The 14,021-nt window shown below is 42.7% G+C and overlaps 6 non-coding genes across 6 annotated transcripts; 4 read left to right on the top strand and 2 right to left on the bottom strand.

Annotated features, from left to right (window-relative positions):
• Window positions 1-2,516: 2,516 nt before the first annotated feature.
• On the bottom strand, window positions 2,517-2,656 carry LOC143742175 (U4 spliceosomal RNA). The gene has a single exon (XR_013205372.1). It is a non-coding gene; the product is annotated as a U4 spliceosomal RNA (small nuclear RNA).
• Window positions 2,657-6,816: 4,160 nt separating this feature from the next.
• On the top strand, window positions 6,817-6,898 carry trnas-gcu (transfer RNA serine (anticodon GCU)). The gene has a single exon. It is a non-coding gene; the product is annotated as a tRNA-Ser (tRNA).
• Window positions 6,899-7,901: 1,003 nt separating this feature from the next.
• Window positions 7,902-7,983, top strand: trnas-gcu (transfer RNA serine (anticodon GCU)). The gene has a single exon. It is a non-coding gene; the product is annotated as a tRNA-Ser (tRNA).
• Window positions 7,984-8,172: 189 nt separating this feature from the next.
• Window positions 8,173-8,313, bottom strand: LOC143741877 (U4 spliceosomal RNA). The gene has a single exon (XR_013205262.1). It is a non-coding gene; the product is annotated as a U4 spliceosomal RNA (small nuclear RNA).
• A 746-nt stretch (window positions 8,314-9,059) lies between these two features.
• trnas-gcu (transfer RNA serine (anticodon GCU)) lies at window positions 9,060-9,141 on the top strand. Its single transcript has one exon. It is a non-coding gene; the product is annotated as a tRNA-Ser (tRNA).
• Window positions 9,142-13,859: 4,718 nt separating this feature from the next.
• trnas-gcu (transfer RNA serine (anticodon GCU)) lies at window positions 13,860-13,941 on the top strand. Its single transcript has one exon. It is a non-coding gene; the product is annotated as a tRNA-Ser (tRNA).
• Window positions 13,942-14,021: the final 80 nt, after the last annotated feature.

The following is a 14,021-nucleotide window of genomic DNA, read 5'->3' as shown; positions in this document are numbered from 1 at the left end:
TACATCTTTACATTGTTACCTTTTGAGTGAGAAAACCACATATGCACTTTGGGACCGCTCCGAGCAAGGTTGTCTGGCCGCGAGACTGCATCGGACATCTTTCAATCTGTAAACATTATCACACATATAATATAGAATACATGCATTTCTAACTTATCAGTATGAATGCCACATTAATTTATTGTAGTGTTTCATTTATTTTTATTCATGTTCTTTGAAGGGGAGATACAAACTGTAAAATTAGAGATAAAGAGTGAGTAAAGTTTGTATTCTCCTTTAAAAGAACAAGAGAGGAACATTTCACACCTTCAAAAAAACATCCATTCACTCAACATCCCCACCCCCACTGCCTCAAATCTCTGAATCTCCCAGTGCAAAAAAAAGGTTTTTTTTTACATAAATAAACATAAATCTCAAATACCTGCAACATTATCTACATACATATCTATAAATAATGATGACATAGGTGACAAAAGCACATTCACCCTTTGGTACACGTCATACCACTTTTTCTGTCGAGGAGCTGGCCTGTTACCCTCATTTGATGGCCAAACTCCTGTACTGGCAAACTTTTTTAGCCTTGCAATCCAGTCAGTATCTGACATGGCTTTATGACATTTTTTTGTTGGGGGGCTAACGGTTAGGTTATATCGTTTTGAACAAAACTACTGTAATACAAATTATTTCTTTAAAAAAAGCACACACGATATTTACAATTATAATATATACAATTATATACAAATATAAAATTACATTGTCCGAAAATACAGTTAAAGTTACCGAAAAATAAGTTTCGCAGTCCTCCGTTAAAATTATGCTGCCTGACCTCCGTGACAGTGATGCTCGACGTCTGAACTTTTTGACCTCTGACACGCCCCTCAGGATATGTCATTACTTCGTACACCTTCGGCTCAGTTCGGCAACTTGATTGACACTTGGCTAGCTTCCTGACTCCTCCTCCTAGCGGTGCTAAGCGTAAACGTGCCATCGACATTTCCTTGTACTCTGATTGGTCAAATGTCGAAAATGATAAGGAAAAAGTCAAGAATGGCGCTCTCTGATTGGCTGCAAATGTTATAATGTCGAGGATGGCGCTCTCTAATTGGCTGCAAATGTTATAGCGCGTCGACGTGATTGGCTGTGGCGTTCAACATTGTTCAACATTATCCCCATTTTGACAGACTGTCCTTCGGCAGCTGGCGGACTGCTAATCCATTGTGATCTGCAAGCGTGGGTTCAAATCCTATCCTCGTCGGTTGTTGTCTTTAGTGTTTCGAGAGAGCCAAGTGCGCATGGAAAAGCCGTTCAAATAATATTGCTGCCGACTTTAACGACATCATCATTAAAATAGCTGCAGAAACACAGCACAGCCCAGCTTCGGGCAGATGTGCAGGCGAGTGACGAGGTGGCCGAGTGGTTAAGGCGATGGACTGCTAATCCATTTTGCTCTGTGCGCATGGGTGCGCATTGGTGTTTAGTTTCACAGGGAGCCTAGAGGACAGGTCAACCGCAGGGGTGCAGCTCATGGCAAGCTTTTAATTATAGCTGTATATAAAGCTCATGTTCATTTCTGAAAACGTTGTTGAGATCCGGATCAATACAATAAGCCCCCTGGTTAATGGATATAATCATTGTAAATAAAAAAACACGTTCAAGGGAGGTCCAAATCCTGGCTAAACCAGCCACTAGGGATGGCTGACGCGAAACAGTCGTTCCGAAGCTTTGCGAGATCCCGAAGCGCAGATGTTTCGAAACACTGATTCGAAGCGTGATTCAAAACACCCATGTCACGTTACTATGGCCAAACGAAGCCTCGAAGTGTTTCACTAAATGTTTCATCAGGTGTGATCCGCCGAATCAGCGTTTGATTGACACGGTCGGAAACAGACCACACAATCGCACATCTGTATAAAAGTGAAATCAACGAATATTGACCTCGTGCGGTTTTGTGAGAGGAGTTTCATTTTGAGATAGCGGATTTTTGGTGATATAGTGACATTTATAGTGCGATTTGTTTAGTTATATTTAGGCTTACATTTAAATTTACACAACACATTGACTGATAGGCTAGAGACACAGAGTATACATATAGTGACACATTAATAGATACATAGATATAAATATATATAGACAGCTAGATTAATAGATAGATAGATAGATAGATAGATAGATACATATATAGATAGATTAAAGATAGCCTACATATATAAATACATAGATTATAGATACATTTATAGATACATGTCTAAATACATATATTATAGATACATATTATATATATACATATCTAAATGATGGATTGTAGATACATATATCTAATTACGTAGATAGATTAGAGATACATATCTAGATAGATATGGATAGATAGATAAAATGGAGGCTCCCCAGAACAGATGGGGAAGCCTCGATCTGCCTATCACTACCAGCCACCTTCAAGCTAATGCTTTCAACACCACAGCGAAAACAGAATGTAAAAAAAGCAAAAGTACAACTCCCTTTTACAACTAGTCATGAAGCCTCTTAAGAGACTGTCCAAATTGCCAAGGCTGACTGTATTTCAAGTCATCCCAGCGGGGTATTGGGTAAAGTTTGCAACCAGCAAAGATCACGTCTCGGATGAGCCTCATAGAGTATGATATTGCCTCTGCGAAAGAATGCCAGACAAGGTAGCGACGTCTCTTCTGCTTTTATCTGGACATGGAACGACAGGGTGGTATCACGTTTTAAACTGCCATGTAATCAGCCTTTTGGAACGGCCGGCTGCATGGTGTGTCTATGAAACAGGTGAGTGAAATGCACATAGAGGCAGTGGCGTCATGCCCATTCAAAGTGAGGGGGCACGTGCCCCCTCAGATTTTTCCTCCCTGATAATTTTTTTATTCCTTCAGTCTTGTTCTTGTTATAATCAGATTCAGCGTTGTTCATCTTCAATCCGCAGCGGCGCAGACCAGAGCGCACGTCAGAAACAGAGGACAGGGTGTGTGTGTGTGTGTATGTGTGTGCGTGTGTGTTCATCTGAGCCTCATTGGTCTGTCACTGCTCGTCAATGTCAGAATATTTGAGATGACCAATGAAATCAAAGTAGGCGGGCTTTATGTTCACAGAAGCTAAGCGCGAATTTTAGCAGTGAGACTCGACGCTTCAGTGTATAGTCAAGTGCGAGATGTAAGTAGCTAAACTAAACATTTCATATTTGACAGTTTTTTTAGTTCATATTCATATTGAATGTTAAACGAATGACAAAAATAATCAGGCACACGAATATACTTTTGTCTAATTTCGCCATTTTGAACTGAAAATAGGCCTACGTGACTCGTAATGTAGGCTAATAATTAGTTTACTGTCATTGTGAGGGGAAAAGCCGTTTTCATTGTTAGGCACAAGATTAATAATGAATGTGTACATATTGAGAATTAATATAGTACAATTTGTAGCCTTAAGTAAATTAAAAAAGCTCAGCTTTAGGAGGGGAAGGCAAGATCAGGAGACTGAGAGAAAAAGAAAGAGTGATGGATAAGAAGTGAGAGCAGGTATTGACAAATAATCTACTGTCCGCTGACATGGTTTTAAGGCTATTTCTTATCCTTTTTTTGGCCTTCAAACGTCTTGAAATGCACATATCAGAGAAATAAAAAATTTGAACCCCCTACCCACCTCAAATTTAGGACCTCTTGGATTATAAAGCCCTGTCTACGGCCCTGTATTAGGTATAAGATCAATAATGAATGTGTACTGTGAATGAATTTAATAAACTTAGTTAGGCTACCTAGCTTTCCTAGTAGCTTTCAGTAAATGAACTTGTCTGAGAAAATGATTAATAAATCAACCTATCAGTTGACCCTATGTTTACTTTCTTCACTGACAGACAAAAATGAAAAGCCTATCAGTCAAAGCTCAACTTTAGGAGGTGAAGAGACAGGGCAAGAGAAAAACAAAGAGAAAAAGTGTGATGGAGATGAGGAGAGAAAAATAATCAGCTGCGTGGCATGGTTTTAAAGCTGTTTGTATCCAGTTTTTTTGGCCTTCAAAACATCTTATAATGCACATATGTAGATCAGAGAAATAAAAAAAGTGGAGGAGCCCACGAACCCGCCAAACTAGCCTACCTCACATTCGGGACCTCAGTGATGATAAAACCCTGCCATCTTCATGTTAATGTGAAGTTAGTATGGCAGTAAGATGATAGATTCAATGCCTCAATATTATTCAAATATTATGCCAGTAAGATAATATATATATATATATATATATATATATATATATATATATATATATATAGCCTATATGACCACTAACACATGTTAAAATGAGCAGAACACTGAATTCTATTTGGTACCTACAGGTCATGATGCAGAGAAATATTTTGTCATTTTTTCAAAAGAAAAGGCCAGAAAGTCACAGCCCTAGTGTATCCTGTCAAGAAACTTAGAGGGCAGGAAAGTAATTTGTGGGATTTAGTGAGAATTCCTATTTAGTGGTAAGGGAAGAATATGTATTGATTCGATGAATGAAAAAAAGTCAGCATTTATTAGTAGCCTATATGTAAGAAGCTTCATATGATTTAATTTCAGATTTTCAGTCAGACAGCCAAGGCTGTGAGGATTCCGCTCAGATTCTGAGTGTCACACAAAGCCATGAGATTGAAGGTGATTATGTCAGGGGGAGAGTCAAGGCTGTTCTTTGTGACAATTTGATACATAATATAAACATTCTATTAGATATCAAATTATTAAGCATTGTCTACTTTGCAGAAGCAGATGCTGATTTTGTCATCCCAGATGAGCGTTTGGCAAGGGACAGGTACATAAGGAAAGGGCCTATTCACAGGGAGGAAGACAGATATCCAAAAACTTTACATGGAAGCAAACTCAGAAGTTTCAGCAAGTCATGGTTTTAGAAGTATCAGTGGTTAGAATACCGCAAAACAAATGATGCTGCTTTTTGTTTTCCATGTCGAGTTTTTGGACACAGAACATACCATGACAAGTTTTCTGCTGAGGGGTTTAGGGATTGGAAGACTGCTTTGGAGACAGGGAAAGGCTTTGACCGACATAATGCTAGCCAACTACACAAAGACAACTTTCAAAAGTGGCAGATGTACTTGATAAATGATCCAGTTGATGCACAGCTGTCAGTACAGAGAGCATACCAAATTGAGCTTAAAACAAAAGAAAGGCAGAACAGATTCCAGGCAGTCTTCAGGCTTGCAGACATAGCATCAACACTCGCCAGATTGAGATTGCCTTTTCGAGGCCATGATGAATCTGAAACGTCAAAAAACAAAGGTGTTTTCCGAGAAATAACAGGATTAGTGGCAAGATATGATGATGTACTTCATGCCCACATTGAATTGGCCAAGAAAAACCCTAAAGGTCTGCCCAGCTACCTTTCTGCACAGAGTCAGAATGAAATGATTGGCTGCATTGCAAAAGAAGTCAGAGGGAAAATAATAGATGAAGTGAAGGAAGCAAAATTCTTTTCTGTGTGCCTCGACACAACTCCAGACTCAGCTAAACAGGATCAGTTGTCGGTCATTCTTCATTTTGTTGACAAAACAGCCAATATTCAGGAGTGCCTAATTGATATGGTGAACGTGAAAGATACAACTGGTATTGGTCTTGCCAGGACTCTTGTGGAGACAATGGATAAATACAACCTTGAAGTCAGCAACATCAGAGGACAGGGATATGATGGTTGTGCTGCCATGTCAGGAATATATAGGGGCGTACAAGCGATCATAAAACAGACCAATGACAAGGCATATTTCGTGCATTGCTATGCCCATCATATGAACCTTGTTGTAGTTGATATGTGTTGTAAAAATATACCCTCCCGCAACTTCTTTGGTCTCATTGAGCAGCTCTACGTGTTCATGGAAGGTTCCACCAAAAGACATGGCTTGTTCATTGATGTACAAAAAGAGTTGATGGGAAATGACCCCGGGAGACCCAAGACACTGAAGTCCTTGAGTACAACAAGATGGGCAGCACGAATTGACAACTGCAGAGCACTTCTCATTACCATAGATTCTGTGGTGGAGACATTGGATCGGATTCAGACAAGTGTTGCATTTGACAGGGACACATCAGGAACTGCAATGGCACTGAGAAGAGCCATCCTTAAAATAGCTAAAGAAACACACCACAGCCCAGCTTCGGCCAGAACAGCAGGTGAGTGATGAGGTGGCCGAGTGGTTAATGCGATGGACTGCTAATCCATTGTGCTCTGCACGCGTTTGTTCGAATCCCATCCATGTCATTTGATGTCTTTAGTGTTCAAGAAAGCCAAGTGTGCCTGGCAAAGCTCTTTGCTTCCAACCACAACCTTACCATACTAAAGATAGATGCAGAAATACTCCACGTGCAGGTGAGTGGCTGCGTGGTTAAGGCGATGGACTCCTAATCCATTTTGCTCTGCACGCTTGGGTTCAGATCCCATCCTCGACGTTTGTTGTCTTTAGTGTTTCGAGAGAGCCAAGTGCGCATGGAAAAGCCGTTCAAAGTACATTGCTGCCGACTTTAACGACATCATCCTTAAATTAGCTGCAGAAACACACCACAGCCCAGCTTCGGGCAATTGTGCAGGCGAGTGATGAGGTGGCCAAGTGGATAAGGTGCAGGACTGCTAATCCATTGTGATCTGCAAGCGTGGGTTCAAATCCTATCCTCGTCGTTTGTTGTCTTTAGTGTTTCGAGAGAGCCAAGTGCGCATGGAAAAGCCGTTCAAATAATATTGCTGCCGACTTTAACGACATCATCATTAAAATAGCTGCAGAAACACAGCACAGCCCAGCTTCGGGCAGATGTGCAGGCAAGTGACGAGGTGGCCGAGTGGTTAAGGCGATGGACCGCTAATCCATTGTGCTCTGCACGCGTGGGTTCGAATCCCATCCTCGTCGTTTGATGTGTTTCGAGAGAGCCAAGTGCGCATGGAAAAGCCGTTCAAATGACATTAATGCCGACTTTAGCAACATCATCCTTAAAATAGCTGCAGAAACACAGCACAGCCCAGCTTTGGCCAGATGAGCAGGTGAGTGACGAGGTGGCCGAGTGGTTAAGGCGATGGACTGCTAATCCATTGTGCTCTGCACGCGTGGGTTAGAATCCCATCCTCGTGTTTTATGTCTTTAGTGTTTCGAGAGAGCCAAGTGCGCATGGAAAAGCCGTTCAAATGACATTAATGCCAACTTTAACGACATCATCCTTAAAATAGCTGCAGAAACACACCACAGCCCAGCTTCGGCCAGATGAGCAGATGAGTGACGAGGTGGCCGAGTGCTTAAGCCGATGGACTGCTAATCCATTGTGCTTTGCACGCGTTTGTTCGAATCCCATCCATGTCGTTTGATGTCTTTTGTGTTCAAGAAAGTCAAGTGTGCCTGGAAAAGCTCTTTGCATCCAACCACAACCTCATCATACTAAAGATAGTTGCAGAAAAACTCCTCGTGCAGGCGAGTGGCTGCGTAGTTAAGGTGATGGACTCCTAATCCATTTTGCTCCGCACGAATGGGTTCGGATCCCATCCTCGACGTTTGGTGTCTTTAGTGTTTCGAGAGAGCCAAGTGCGCATGGAAAAGCCCTTCAAAGTACATTGCTGCCGACTTTAACGACATCATCCTTAAAATAGCTGCAGAAACACACCACAGACCAGCTTCGGGCAATTGTGCAGGCGAGTGATGAGGTGGCCGAGTGAATAAGGTGATGGAATGCTAATCCATTGTGATCTGCAAATGTGGGTTCAAATCCTATCCTCGTCGTTTGTTGTCTTTAGTGTTTTGAGAGAGCCAAGTGCGCATGGAAAAGCCGTTCAAATAATATTGCTGCCGACTTTAACGACGTCATCATTAAAACAGCTGCAGACACACAGCACAGCTCAGCTTCGGGCAGATGGGCAAGGCGAGTGACGAGGTGGCCGAGTGGTTAAGGCGATGGACTGCTAATCCATTGTGCTCTGCACGCGTGGGTTTGAATTCCATCCTCGTCGTTTGATGTCTTCAGTGTTAAAGAAAGCCCAGTGTGCCTGGCAATGCTTTTTGCTTCCAACTACAACGTCATCATACTAAAGATAGATGCAGAAAAACTCTACGTGCAGGCGAGTTGCTGCGTGATAGAACAGCGAAATAGAACGTAAAAAAAGCGAAGGCACAATTCCCTTTTACAACAAGTCATGAAGCCTCTTAAGAGACTGTCAAAAATTGCCAAGGCTGACTGTATTTCAAGCCATCCCAGCGGGGTATTGGGTAAAGTTTTCAACCAGCAAAGATCACGTCTCAGATGAGCCTCATAGACAATGATATTGCCTCTGCGAAAGAATGTCAGACAAGTTAGCGACGTCTCCTGTGCTTTTATCTGGACATGGAACAACAGGGTGCTATCACGTTTTAAACTGCCATGTAATCAGCCTTTTGGAACGGCCGGCTGCATGGTGTGTCTATGAAACAGGTGAGTGAAATGCACATAGAGGTTAATTAATTGTTCTCTCTTAGCTGAAAGAACAAAATGTGCGGTATTTTTGATGGGAGATACTTATGGGTATCCTGGTAACAAAGGGGCAGAGTTATAACCCTCAATCTCCAAGAACATGTTTGAGTTTGGGATCGATTCGATGAGCCCCCTACCAGTTTGGGTAGGATAATGAAGAGTGCAAGGACACTGCAAACATATTGTGAGAGAGGTCCAATGTAAGCTATGCTGCCATTTTCTTGACCCAGGCGTTCTCTCTAGGTCCTTACCAACAAAGCAGAAGCAGCAGACAAAAGAAACATAAGCATATTTCCCCCTATCAACACAGTTGTGAGTTTCCCAACCTTCCTCCTAAAGACATGCAGGTGAGTGACGAGGTGGCTGGATGGTTAAGGCGATGGACTGCTAATCCATTGTGCTCTTCATGAGTGTGTTAGAATCCCATCGTCGTCGTTTGTGGTCTTTAGTGTTTCGAGAGACCCAAGTGCGCATGAAAATGCCTTTCAAAGTGCATTGCTGCCGACTTTAACGACATCATCCTTAAAATAGCTGCAGAAACACACCACAGCCCAGCTTCGGGCAGATGAGCAGGTGAGTGACGAGGTGGCCGAGTGGTTAAGGTGATGGACTGCTAATCAATTGTGCTCTGCACGCGTGGGTTCGAATCCCATCCTCGTCGTTCGATGTCTTCAGTGTTTCGAGAGAGCTAAGTGCGCATGGAAAAGCCGTTCAAATGACATTGCTGCCGACTTTAACGACATAATCCTTAAAATAGCTGCAGAAACACACCACACGCCAGCTTCGGGCAGATGTGCAGGTGTAGTGACGAGGTGGCCGAGTGGTTAAGGCGATGGACTGCTAATCCATTGTGCTCTGCACGCGTTTGTTCGAATCCCATCCATGTCATTTGATGTCTTTAGTGTTCAAGAAAGCCAAGTGTGCCTGGCAAAGCTCTTTGCTTCCAACCACAACCTTATCATACTAAAGATAGAGGCAGAAAAACTCCATGTGCAGGTGAGTGGCTGTGTGGTTAAGGCGATGGACTCCTAATCCATTGTGCTCTGCACGCTTGGGTTCGGATCCCATCCTCGACGTTTGTTGTCTTTAGTGTTTCGAGAGAGCCAAGTGCGCATGGAAAAGCCGTTCAAATGACATTGCTGCCGACTTTAACGACATCATCCTTAAAATAGCTGCAGAAACACACCACAGCCCAGCTTCGGCCAGATCAGCAGGTGAGTGACGAGGTGGCCGAGTGGTTAAGGCGATGGACTGCTAATCCATTGTGCTCTGCACGCGTTTGTTCGAATCCCATCCATGTCATTTGATGTCTTTAGTGTTCAAGAAAGCCAAGTGTGCCTGGCAAAGCTCTTTGCTTCCAACCACAACCTTATCATACTAAAGATAGATGCAGAAATACTCCACATGCAGGTGAGTGGCTGCGTGGTTAAGGCGAGACACGGCAGGCAAAAACATCGATTTTTTATGCAGTGGTCAGTTTTGAGATTTTGGGCTAGTTTACTTCTTCAATGTGTGTTCTTTCAAACTGCTTTAAAGAAAACATTGAAAATATACATTAAGATGTTTATTTTATTACATTTTGTTTACTTACGCCAGTAAGTTTCTCCCGAATTCACCAAGAAGTTAGCATTCTAACGCGACATGCAGCGCTCCGTCTGTTTACTGAAGTCTGTCATGACCGGTATCGTTGGAAAGCTCTGGGTCTCATGCACAACGCTGTGTAACCCATATATGGGCATTTCCTTTCTATCAGTAGCCAATCATGAATGTCCAAAGGGGGATTTAAAGCTAATGACGAAATCTCATTGGCTACTGCTGGTTTCTGCTAACGTGATTCGCTCAGACGCATCACGTGGTGTACTCTGACACTTCCGTGTTTAGCTTGCCGCGAGACTTTCGAAAATGCCGCTAACACCGCAAATCTCAAGGAAAAAAAAAACGGCAATTGCGCTTTGCAAGATGTGGAAAGGGAAAGCAATCAGATGGGTTAGGTGAAAAAACACCAGGAAGCAGCACATCTGCCCGTAAGCTGACGTTGGGAAACCGGGGTGGGTTTAATGACAGTGCCGCTGACTGTGGGACACAGCAGTGGCTGATTATGCATGTCGCACGTCTGAACGAATTAATAAATGATCTCTTGTGCCCTAATTGTGCTGCATCAAGTCTATTTATTAACATTGATCCAGTGAACCATGGATTTTGTAGCAGTTTGCTTCTAGAGTGCAGTAATTGCAAAGGGGAGAATGTGTATAGGCGAAGCATCTACACATCCACACGGCTGCAAAGCGAAACGAGAGGTGATGTCGCTTTTGACGTGAACGTCCGCATGGTGCTTTTAGCCCATGAATTAGGGATGGGATATGCAGCACTGAGGAAGGTCAGCAAGGTGTTGGGGATCCCTTCCCTTCACCTGAAAACATACCAGAGGCATGACAAGAGAGTCACAGGTAGGCTTTCGAAATAGGGATAGGACAGGGATGTTGATTTTGGAGGTCTAATGACCTGTTACATTTATCATAGTGTTGTTGTAACAGTGAACATATTTTATTGGATTGAACACACACACACACACACACACACACACACACACACACACACACGCACGCACGCACACGCATACATACACATACACATTAACAGTAGGCTGCATCACATACACGCACAATTATGAATCTGTTATAATAGTATAACATAGGATGGCCTTATTCTTTAGTCATTTACTGTTTGCTTGTCCAGTTGGCTGCTATGACTGCATGGTCTACTCCCTGGTCATTTCAAAAAAAAAATTTGCCACTCAAATGTACTGTTTCAATAAACTCAACAAAAAAGGAACAGTTCTTGACACAACATGCATTTTAATCTTAGTGGCGGAAATTGAGAGAGGACTGGAGTCACTGCACAAGACTAGGGAGCAGATCAGACAGGCCTATGCAGACGTTGATCCAGAGTTGGCAGAGTTGCTGAGGGAGGATGCTGATGCTGTAATTAACATTGGTGTCTCTTTTGATGGCACCTGGCAAAAAAGAGGCTTCACTTCCCATTATGGCATTGGTGTTTGTATCGACATTCTTACAGGACTTGTCATTGACTTTGAGGTCTTATCCTCTTACTGTCATGCTTGTGTCCTAAAGCAAAGTGCCAAGAATGAAGGGAAGATCACTGTGGAGGAATTTGACAGCTGGAGGGAGACGCACACTGACTGTGCAAAGAATTTCACAGGGTCTAGTAAGGCAATGGAGCAAGAGGCAGCAAAGAGGATGTGGACTAGATCAGTCAGTCGCCACCAGCTGCGGTACACTGAGATGCTCTCAGATGGGGATAGCTCTGCTTTTAAGGAAGTACTGTCACTAAACCCATACCCTGGGCATGAGATTGTAAAGCTGGAATGTATAAACCATGCTCACAAGCGAATGGGCACAGCGCTCAGAAAATTTAGTGGCGAACGCAAATTGGGAGGCAAAGGTTTGGGGAAACTGACTGCAAAGAAATGCAAAACACTGCAAAATTATTACAGGGGGGCAATTTTGAATAACCAGGGGTCACTGGAAACAATGAAAGCAGAGATATGGGCAGGCCTTCTCCACTGCATGTCAACAAATGAAACACCATTACATACTAGGTGCAATCCATCTTGGTGTTGGTATCGGAGGGCAGAAGACAAAAATGAGACCCCCGAAAGCCACACACGACATGCTGCAAACTACCTATCCCACGAGGTGGGCCAGAAACTTCTCCCCATTTATCACCGCATGTCAAGTGATAGCTTGCTGCAAAGAATGCAGCATGGTGGCACACAAAATGCAAATGAGTGCCTCAATTCTGTGATATGGGCCTGCTGCCCAAAAACAGTTTTTGTAGGCAAGAACAGGGTCGAGGCAGCGGCAAGCATGGCCATCTCCACTTTTAATGAGGGTGCCTCAGCTATGCTTAATGTGATGGCAAACTTATGGCTGGAGAGCACACTTATTACAGTGAACACCATCAATCAGGCAGACCTGCTCAGGGTGTCCAAAGCAAACGCCATTCAGTCCGCAAGTGCAAAACGCAAACGAAAACTTGTGAGCACAGACAAGAAAGTGAAAAGGCACCAGCAAGAGATGTCAGAGGGACCTACATATGGTGCTGGAATGGATCATTAGACTTTAGAAAGCTGTGACAGCTACTGTTGGTATTGTTCTGTGTCCATAACTGTCCAGCGTGGGTTTTGTCGGCAACTTTGTGCATGATACACCAATGTTAATTAATTGAGTTACTGCCGTTGTAGGCCTTATATGCATGCCATGTTATTAAATAATCAGTTTTCATGAGCTTGAAATATTATATATTATTATTACTAAGGGCCTGAGCATTTATTCTGTTTTTGAAAAATGTTTTCCAATAGAAATGTATTAAATTCCCCTATTTAAATCTTTAAATGCCGTTTTCTCAAAATGAGTTTTTTGTCATTCTCCAGTAGAAACTTCTCAGCCTGTGTAGCACCTATGTACACCAAACTTTCCAGTTATACACTTAGCAGTATTCTGAAGATATTTTCAGAGGGATTTGTTAATAAATCATTCCTGGCCTGATTTATGTGACATTTTAATTAAAAAAATAAGGCGAAAATCGATTTTTTAAGGCTATGAACAGTATATTTTGATTTCCTATGTAATGAAAGCATATATCCTGAAATCCCTCTGAAATTTTGTTTTCATCTTGTGTGTAAACAAAATGAAAAACGAATTTTGCACCTGGCTTCATCATATGTTCAGATCTATCTACCGAAAATATATGCAAAATCGCGCATATTTAATGAGATAATGCCTAATTTGCATAATCAAACATAAAAAATTTTAAAACTTGTAATACATTTTTTTATATACTTATGCAAGTAATCAACTGAGGAGGTTTCATGGTGATACCTATTATTTAAAATTTTTACCCTATTCACCTGTAGTGTCTCGCCTTAAGGCGATGGACTCCTAATCCATTGTGCTCTGCACGCTTGGGTTCGGATCCCATCCTCGACGTTTGTTGTCTTTAGTGTTTCGAGAGAGCCAAGTGCGCATGGAAAAGCCGTTCAAAGTACATTGCTGCCGACTTTAACGACATCATCCTTAAATTAGCTGCAGAAACACACCACAGCCCAGCTTCGGGCAATCGTGCAGGCGAGTGATGAGGTGGCCGAGTGGATAAGGTGGTGGACTGCTAATCCATTGTGATCTGCAAGCGTGGGTTCAAATCCTAGCCTCGTCGTTTGTTGTCTTTAGTGTTTCGAGAGAGCCAAGTGCGCATGGAAAAGCCGTTCAAATAATTTTGCTGCCGACTTTAACGACATCATCATTAAAATTGCTGCAGAAACACAGGACAGGCCAGCTTCGGGCAGATGTGCAGGTAAGTGACGAGGTGGCCGAGTGGTTAAGGCGATGCACTGCTAATCCATTGTGCTCTGCACGCGTGGGTTCGAATCCCATCCTCGTCGTTTGATGTCTTTAGTGTTTCGAGAGAGCCAAGTGCGCATGGAAAAGCCGTTAAATGACATTAATGCCGACTTTAACAACA

This window comes from Siphateles boraxobius, unplaced genomic scaffold, assembly GCF_051911475.1.
Source record: "Siphateles boraxobius isolate OS27281-9 unplaced genomic scaffold, OSU_SipBor_1 1, whole genome shotgun sequence".
Lineage (NCBI taxonomy): Eukaryota > Metazoa > Chordata > Actinopteri > Cypriniformes > Leuciscidae > Siphateles > Siphateles boraxobius.
The sequence above is the reverse complement of the archived record's forward strand: the minus strand, read 5'-3'. Positions and strand labels throughout refer to the sequence as shown.